The 9469-nt window shown below is 41.1% G+C and overlaps 1 protein-coding gene across 1 annotated transcript in view; it reads left to right on the top strand.

The window, feature by feature from the left end:
• The first annotated feature begins 2672 nt into the window (after nt 1-2672).
• SERPINE2 (serpin family E member 2) overlaps nt 2673-9469 on the top strand; it is a 28816-nt gene continuing 22019 nt past the window's right edge. Inside the window, exon 1 of the mRNA XM_033150264.1 lies at nt 2673-2886. The gene's annotated coding sequence lies outside the window, so the exon portion shown is untranslated. The remainder of the gene's footprint in view (nt 2887-9469) is intronic.

The following is a 9469-nucleotide window of genomic DNA, read 5'->3' as shown; positions in this document are numbered from 1 at the left end:
GGTCTAAAAAGGTTGAGAACCCTCGAGTTAGTTTAACTTAGAGAAAAGTGGCGGGGTGGGGGGTGGGAATGCTGAGAATGTGGCTGGAGATTATGAATAAAGATCTGCATTGAAGTGGGTTGGACTACTTTCACAATGGGATCCTCAATTAGATTTTAACCCTTGCTGGATCCAGGAATTAGAAAGGACTCAGGTCTATAGACTAACCCCTCTCCAAAGTCACATTATATAAATTACTTCAGCAACAGGTTACGGGTCCAGCAGGGGGACTACAGCATATGTGAGAAATTGCCTTGTGCTGGCAAATGTGTGAAGACAGGGGTACCTATACCTGTATACACTTCTGGTGGACATGCCCGAAGGTGGCAAATTTAGTGTTTAATGAGATAAGTAAAATTGCTCATCATCATATCATAAAGTCTCCAGAGCTTGATTTACTGAATCTATATTTGAAGAAGAATCAGGACTAGGTGAATAAACCACTAATTAGATTTCTCTTATGGCAGTACCCATGGTTATAGCCACATTCTAGAAAGACTGAAAAGATGTGAACTTGAATGCTTGGTACAAGAGAGTAGGCATATGAGTATCTTAAGTGTGATTTTTTTTTGGGGGGGGATGTTTTGATTGTTTCCTACAGAAAGCCTAGCACTATGTCTTTAGTAAGAAAAGGAAAGAGCATATATTTCTGCAAAATCCCATTAGTCACTTTAAGATCATTCAAACTGTAAAATGTTGCTTTCCATCAAGTCTGAAAGGTGTTCATTTGTTTGTGTTGCCAAGGATACATGTGGTAATAACAGGAAAAATATTTCTGGCACGCAGTGCACAAAGCTGACAAAAATAAGCCAATGTTAAACCCCATATCAGCTCTATAGCCTAATCCAAACTTTGGCTATCTGATTATACTTTACTGACTAGCTGGCATCAGCCCCTCGGGAGCTTGAGGAAATCCCACTGCTTACATTGTTCCACTTTGAAATAATGACATTTAACCACTCATTGACCAAACTTGTCCCGTGATCTGGGTTCAAATATTGCTGTTATGATGCTCGCTGAATTACTTCACACCAGTCACTGTCTTTCAGTATAACATATCTCACATAATTTTGCATCCTGAGAAGAAAGCAAGAGAGGAGCCTAAGCTCATTGTATTGGCTCCTGAAGAGGCCACAGCTGACTGAATTCTGCTGTTTTTATGCTTGTTTTACATTTTGGATTACAAATCATGGGGAATTGGCAGAAAGGAGTGCATATAAGTACAGTGCATAGATAAATAAATATGCACTGGTTGCTGGTTTTGGTGGAACTCAGATAGACAAAATCATCTACCACCTCAAGCACGTGGTCACCAAAGCTGATGCATGGAGAGCTGGTGACACGCTGATCCAGGGTGTTGGTTTTTGTCAGGCTGATGTGGACCGAATTCCCTGCAGGCTTGGGCAAAATGGTTGATGAGTCTCGGTAGAATTTCTTCGGAGTGCACTGTCTAGATGGAGGATAGAGGGGTTTGTGAGCATGGGCGTAGCCAGGATTTAGGTTGGGGGGCAGGCTTCATGTTAGGGAGGGCAGAAGCTCAGTTAGTTAAGTATTTTTATTGATTTACTTGATTTGGGGGAGGCAGCTGCCCCCCTGGCCCCACTTGGCTATGCCCATGTTTGTGAGTGTGTAGTAATTAGCATACCATGCAAAGGTAAAAGTTACATCTGTTGCTTTTGCTTCTGCGACACTCCCCCCCCCAAGCCACCCCCGGCATGTGGCCCTTGAAAAGCTGTTCAGAAAGGAATGCAGCTGTCTTGCTGACAAATATTCCTCACCCCTGCCCTATAGTGAACGTATCTGCCCAGTGGGAATTCCTCTTTAGCCAAAATGGCACCATCTAAGCTTCAAAAAGGAAGTATCCAACTTAGGCAGAAGGCTCAAAGTTCCCCGAAGTTCGGCAAATCTTTAGCAAGGATTCCCCCCTCGGCACTTCCCCAAAACAGCCCAATTGGACACAGAGTGTTGTCTGAGCTGCTGAAAAGCAGAAAACTGGGGAAGGGACAATGGCATATCCCAGAGTTTGGCACACCTGGCAGGCTACTTTGCTTCCTCATAAAGCACTCCATGCTGCAACGTTTTCTTGCAGGCGCCACTTGAGACAGGCGGGCTAGAAAACTTAAAACTTGTTGTTAAATTCCTTTATTATAACAGAAATGAGTTGCTTTGTTGTTGCTGCTTTTGCCCCCTCACTTTTATCCCCTTTACTAATGAGTTACTGTAAAAGGAACTCAATTTTTAAAAACACACCTAGTTATAAAACTCTAATGATGAGGCTGGTGATGCAAAAACCAACAACACGCTATAACAAACAAACAGACAACACTTCTATAACCGGGTTCTGGCGGGACCCAGGTTCTGCCTGACTCGCTCCAAACCCGTGTTTACACATCGAGTCACATCGTTGTTCTCGTCGGTGCTCCCTTTTTTTCTTCTTTTTTCGAGCGCCTTGGACGCTCTTGGCAAGGGCGGAGAGGCGCTGCTGGACTAGAGGGAGGGAGGTGGCGCCTCAGGCCGGGAGGCGAGGCCTCCTCGCGGGGTGGTCTTTCGAGGAAGGGCGGGAGCTGGGCGAGGCGGAGGAGGAGGAGGAGGAGGCCGCTGTCGAGGAGACAAGCGGCGGCGGCGGCGGCAGCCCCAGTGGGAGGGGGTGAGCCGAGTGGGCGCCGCCCGGCCGCTTCTGCGCTCTCTCGCCGGCGGGCGGGATAAATGCGGGATTCGGGGCGGCCGCTCGGCTTAGTCGCTGAGCTGAGCAGGAGGAGCAGCAGAGTGGAAGCTCAGCCGCCGCAGCCGCAACCTCCGCCGCTCTTATTCCCCCGGAGAGGCGCTTCTCCAGCGAGGGCGAGAGAGGTGAGGGCTTATGGGGGGTGGGGGTGGCTTCGCCCTGGGGGTCGCGCTTTCTTCCGTGAGGTGGGCGTTGCTGTCCGCCTTGCCCGCCCTTTCCCTTCCCTTTCAATGGGATTTCTTTGACCCCCCCCCAGCCCCAGCTTCCAAAAAGGAGGGTTTATTCTGGCGACCCCTCTCATCTTGCTCCCCGCCCCCCCCCCGGCCTGTGTACTTTCTCTTTCTTTCTCAGTTGCTTATCAACTTCGTGACTAACTCTTCATTACCCTACGGCAGTTCAGGAAGACATATATATATATATCTCCATTAAGGTTGTTCTTTCCTCTTTTTCGGATTGAATTCTAACGAGGGGTTGAGTTTGTGGGACGGGGGGCGGCGACTGGGCAGCCAGAAATAACTGCTGGGTTTGCAAAAGCGGTTTATTGAGTTGAATTCACAAGGGCTCTTTTTGCCCCTCTCCTTCCTCCAAATCTGTCATGTGCGTAGTAAATGAATACTGTAAATTCCCAAAGCCCACAACTATGCGGTATATCGGGGTTGTTGGTTTTTTTTGGGGCGGGGGGGAGAAGAGCTTCCCAATTTAGTTCTCCGATTTCCATCTCCAGAAGAAGGAATGAGTGAATCTGAGATCCCCCCTTCGGTGCTTTTCTGCTTACCCTTTACCCCGAATTTTGTGCGGTCAGGGCAGCCTTGGAAACAAGTCCGGTTAAGTTACTAGCCCCTACGAAAACTTCGTTAGCTCACATTCCCGCCAATACTTGTAGCAGGAGCTTCTTCTTTTTCCCTAGGCTATTCAAAAGAGCTCATTCTTATCCTGGGGCAGGATGAGATTTTTATGTGCTATGGTTGAATGGTAATTTACAAATGTGGCATAGGGCATCAAAGGAGTGCCATAAGGAGAACAGGTGACTATAATAAAAAGTGGGCGTCTCAGTCCTTACATCTTAGTCTGGGGCTGGATATGTTGCTCATAGGGTAGAAACTATCTGCAACACAGACAGATGTCCTTGTCTGCCTCTGTAAGGTAATGGTAACCACAGGGAGGCTTTTAAAGGACTTCTAGCTTTTCTTCTCTTGCTGGTGGGTGTAAAAGTGGTAACAGCACAACTGATTTTAATGAAGCTACACTTGTATAGGGGATATCTAAGAAATATTTAGCATTGAGCATATCCCTGAATTGAAATGGAAAATGAGAACGTTAAAGAGATGTTCAGACCGGAGTTGATAATTTCCTTGTCTCCCCCCCACCCACCCCGTGTGTGTTTGAAAGAGAGACATTTTTCTTGAAATATGGAGATACTTGTGAAATAACTGAAACTTAATTTGTTTAAAATTAGACAAGAATTTGTTTAAAATTAGACAGTACATTGCATCTCATTGCCTCAGTTGGTAGGAGCCCAATTCAAAATATATTCTGTGAAATAGTGGTCCATGTGCGTGTGTGTGGATTCTTCCTAAATCTCTGTAGTGTCCTTTTCTACCAAAGCAAATTATAAATGGCTTACAAGCTATTCACATAGCAGACAGACAGCTTTTGATGCTCTTGCATACTTTTATTTTTGGAAGTGGAATCTTGAGCTTGAAGCCGACGAATATTTATTTGTATAAGAATTTCCATTTGGTGTTGAATGTCACCACAGAATCAAATGGACAATTTTGCCTCATTTCTAGCCCTCCTATGTGCAAAGATGCTCGACATGCCCAGTAATAACTTGTGTGGATACTTAAAAAAAGAAGATGGGAGGAACACATTATTTGTTACAAAGATATGTTCATCAAAATTGGCAGTTTCTATCCAAGACCCATGTGTTCCGGACTTGCTTTCCCCCCCAAATAGATTTATAATAGGACATTGCTGCTGTACTGGTATCTGAAGTCTAAAGTACAGTGTAGTCAGCTTGACTTTATTGGTTTTTAAAGAGCTTGCTGGAAGCTATTTGTCAAGCAGTAGATTAAGAGAGTAGGGTAGGGTATAGTATCAGAATAGTTAACTGCACTTCAACTAAGAACTGTAGGTCATCTAGCTCTAAAACTACATTTTGAGGGCACAGCAGCATTACACATGCCCTAAGAACATCATAGGAACCTGCTGGATCAGGCCAATGACCCATCTAGTCCAGCATCCTGTTCAGTGGTCAGCCAGATGCTTCTGGGAAACTTGCAAGCAGGATCTGAGCTCAAGAGCACTCCCTTCCTGTGGTTTCCAACAAGTGATATTCAGAAGCATTACTACCTCCAACCATGGAGGCAGAGCGTAGCTAACATGTCATTGTTGGTTGGGTGCAACATTCTTCTTCAATAAAGGATGGAACTGTATTTTTGCCATCATCTTCTTGAGCCATCCTACCTGAATTGAAAGGAAGGGCTTTTCTGGTGGTGGGAACCTAAACAGTTAGTCGGAAATGGGATGAACCTTTTGTCCACTCATTCATGGAAGCGGAATGTCTTTTCTAGTTAAAGCTTGGCAAGGCATTTGGCTCTCTAACGAGCAATTGCCGACAACATCCTTTGAGTAACTGCTTGAAGTGAAGAATTAGGTCAGCCACAGAGTACATGCTCTAGAAAGGCAACATTTCTTTCCCCAAAACAGTTTTAGAGTCCACCTGAACAATTAAGAGCGAATCCGAGACTTGCAATGGAATAAATAATAGGCACAAAATAAACAGTAGTATTTGTTTATTGATAGTTTTCTGGGGATGTGCATATTTTTGGCCCTGAGAGAGGTTTGAGCTTCCTTATTCACTGAATTTCAGTAGAAGCTATTTCAACACAGTTCTTGCATTTTGTTGCAAGTATAACTGTAGCTGACAATTTGTCTTGCATTCACTTGCAAACCTCACAGGTCTGTGTGTGAACATTTTGGAAACTTAAATAATTTGAGATGGGACCTGTGCAAATCGGAACCTTGGTGTACTTTCAGGATTAAAAATGTATACTACTTAAAATTTTAATAATAATAATTACTTTACTGGATCTTCTCTTGAAGATATGGGCTGGATTAGCTCTTTATTCACACGGCAGTTTATTGTTGTAAGCAGTTGTGTTTCTAATTCTTAAGTTTTGGCATGCTTTTAATAGCTTGCTGCTTTTTTCTGAACAGGGATGTTTATGTTCATTGCATGTTTGATAACATTCAGTGCCTTTTCACAGGTAGTGAGCAGATAAACAATATGGCATCGCATAAATTAATATGGGTGTTTTAGGAACAGTTAATTCTGCATCATCAATCCTTTTCGTGTATTGTTGCCTTGTAAAACGCTGCATTTCACAAGATAAAGGGACAATAAAAGAAAGCATCATGGTGAAGGAACACGTTTAAAGAAATTAAAGGTTGTTTTTGACCTAGTAGCACTTACTAACCAACACATATTTTGCAATGCATCAAAATGAATGTCACCACTGCATGTTTGTCAAGAACACAACTCTAAGGCTTTAGCTGTCTTTACATAACATTTGAATTTTGGTTTTTGAATTTTGGTTTTTCAATTGGGACATTTTGGACATGGACAAGGGTGATCTCCCTCCTCGTACATCAGTCTTCCTCAACCAATGGTTGTAGTTGCTGGAGTGGATGGGAGCCGACTCCAAAACATGTGGAGGGTACCGTATTGGCTGCCCCTGATTAAAACATCTGGAGGGCACCAGGTTGAAGAAGGGTGTCATAACACCATTTGGCCTATCTAGAGAGATACTTAAAACAAGCTTTCACATGTGTTGTAGACATCCTGATTGCGTCCTTCAATGATCAGTAATTATTGAGCATTTTATGGATCATAGCTATACTGTATTTTTATATATAAATTAGTAGGTAAGACTCCCATTAATGGCAGCAGCATTAATGCAGATTTTTATATTTCCAAATGGTGGAATAATGGAATGTGCAACTTCAAAGGAGAAGTGTTTCTTCAAAGCTTATTTTTCTATAATTGTGGCGATGACTGGTGCTAAATCATAAGCCTCTTCCATAAAGATTCCTTAGCTTTCTTCTGATGACTGCTAATGTATTTTTACTGAGTAATTACACCTTCTTACTGTCAAGGTTTGCATACACTGGCGGAAGAGATAAAAATTTTTTGTTTTGTTTTCATATAGCCTTCCCAACCTTGTATGTTTAAGTTGACAGTAGAACTGTCGGTTTTGACAGTTTAGTTATACATAATAAATGAGGGCTCCAAACATATTTTGAATAGACTCACTTTAGTTGGAGACAAATATTACTTATTTCGTGTCCTCCATGAAGAAGGAAAAATACATTTATGTCTTTAGAAAGGTTCATGCTCTGAATTATTAGATAATTTATCTGCATGTAAGAGCACCCTCTGCTGTTTGTAAGCTAGATAAAAGAATGCATCGACTTATTTCTCTGTTTTGAGTATCTATTGTTGTAATATATAAATAACGATATCCTGATGTATAATTTGTCAGTACATGTGGAGCAAAGACTGAAATCTATTTTAATGTCTTAAATGTCAAAATATTTCTGTCACTTACTCTCTTATTGCAAGTAGAATAAGAATAATCTCAATAGAATGAAAGCTCTTTAAATACAGTCATTTGCATGCAAAATTTATTTTGTTTAGAATTTGAATGGTTTTGCATCCAGACTACTACTACTCCCAAAAAGTTAAGGATAAATAGTATGAGTCTCATTCTGCCCCGAGGCTAAATACTCTTGGTCTGAAGTAGCATCAAATATAAACAATATTGTGAAGGGCAACTTTAAGAAAAACATCTAGATGCTTTGCATTCAACAAGGGGAAAACAAAATAAATATATTTGAGCAAAAATGTTTAAAGAACTTTGGGATAGCAAGCAGAAGGGGCATAGGATTAGTTAAAATCCTTTTGCAATTTTGTGAGAATATGTGAATATGATTCTCTTTTATAAAGGACCATAGATATATAATAAAATGGGTTCTTTAATAGCTTCTCTCTTTCAGTTATATGATATTCACTAATTTATATTGGCTCATTTTCTTCTTTTTCTCTTTATTTTTTATTTGCTGACATTATGGATTATAATAGTAATTATTGCTATTTAAAATTAATTTATACCGGTAATTTCATGTATTTTTGTAAATTGTCCAGTTATTGCTTGGATTTCTGTTTCTATCTCAGTTAAAATAAAATATCAATAATAATATTTTTTTCCTCCTAGCTTTTTGCAGGCTTGAGGTTTTTCACCTTTTTCTAAAATAATCCTGAATTCACCTATCCAGTAACTTTAATACAGTGGGTGGGTGGGGGAATAGGAATCTGAAAACTTGACTACCAAGTAGCTGCATTTAACTTATATTTCTAGTCAGATTTTCTGGGTAAAACCCTCAGAGTTTAGAACATTCTTTTTTTAAAAAAAAGAACCTTAAAAACAATATATGATACATGAATAATTTATTAGAACAACAGTTAAGAAACATTTTGTCTAATGGATTTATAGGAAAAATAATGTGTCATGAATAAGTTTTGTGGCGCAAAGCAGGCATATAAAACTAAAAGGCTCTAGTAAAAAAGATGTTTTGGGACAATAGTAACGAAAGGGACAGTTCAGAAACCACAGGAAGAGCTATATATATTTTTAGTATAACTTTTTCAATTACAATAATGAGAGAGTACTAAAAATGTGGTGTGCATTGTGTCTCTACTTTGTTGTGAAATTTTCAGTAACTACTCATCTAGCTGAAGCTTTAGATTTTCATTTCTCGTCACGCAAAGTGTATATATCTGAAATTAAATCCACTATAATAATGTTTATTGAACAGAGTTGCATCCGCCAGCAGAGCAGTTTTCACCACTAGTGCTTGATCTCATAGCCAATATGTGGCTGCTGTGACCACTTTACCATTTTGTTCTTGAGCTATTTTGGGATAGGCTCTTATTAGTTATCAGTTCGTCTTCCTCACTTCTCAGTGTGTTTCAGAGTAGATTCTCCTGTGCCTAAATAACTTTCTGAGTCAAGGAGCCGCAAGGCAGCTTGTACAAAAATTAGGGTGTGTTGCAGGTTAACAGATGTGGCAGGAGGACTAATGGTCAGATGAAGACTTTCTATGATGCTTGTAATAACCTGATAGGTTAGCCAATGTCGAGCCCTCCAGATACTTCGGACTGCAACTTCCATCATCCCTGATCCATGGGCATTCTGGCTGGAGCTGATGGAGTCCACAACATCTAGAGGACAACATGTTGGCTACCTCTCGACTAGGCATTATATAAGAATTGCAATATGCTACAAGTAGACCATTAAAGTTTTGATCTGACACCGAGGAAGAGGATGAATCTAGCATGTGTGTGGTATTGCTGAATTGGAGAGACTTTGGAGGAACAGAAGGCACATCAATGAGTGAGAAAAATGAGGCGTTGTTGCATTTGGTTTAACTGTTGACCAGTTCAGCATTCTGTATGCAACTATTTTGAAGCTGCCTTTCTCCCCTAAATTAATCATTGTGGGTAAGGAAGTGCTGGTTCTGGGAATATGGTGCAAGCCTGAGCATTATAACAGAGGGAAGGGTTATATATCCCCTCCTCGCCTATATTGCCAGCTCCGACTGTAAATCATGTAGCGCTATAGAGGCAGAGAAGCTATATGTGCAGCT

Source organism: Lacerta agilis, chromosome 5 (genome assembly GCF_009819535.1).
Source record: "Lacerta agilis isolate rLacAgi1 chromosome 5, rLacAgi1.pri, whole genome shotgun sequence".
Classification (NCBI taxonomy): Eukaryota; Metazoa; Chordata; class Lepidosauria; order Squamata; family Lacertidae; genus Lacerta; species Lacerta agilis.
Note: the sequence above shows the minus strand (reverse complement) of the source record. Positions and strands in the feature narration are given on the sequence as shown.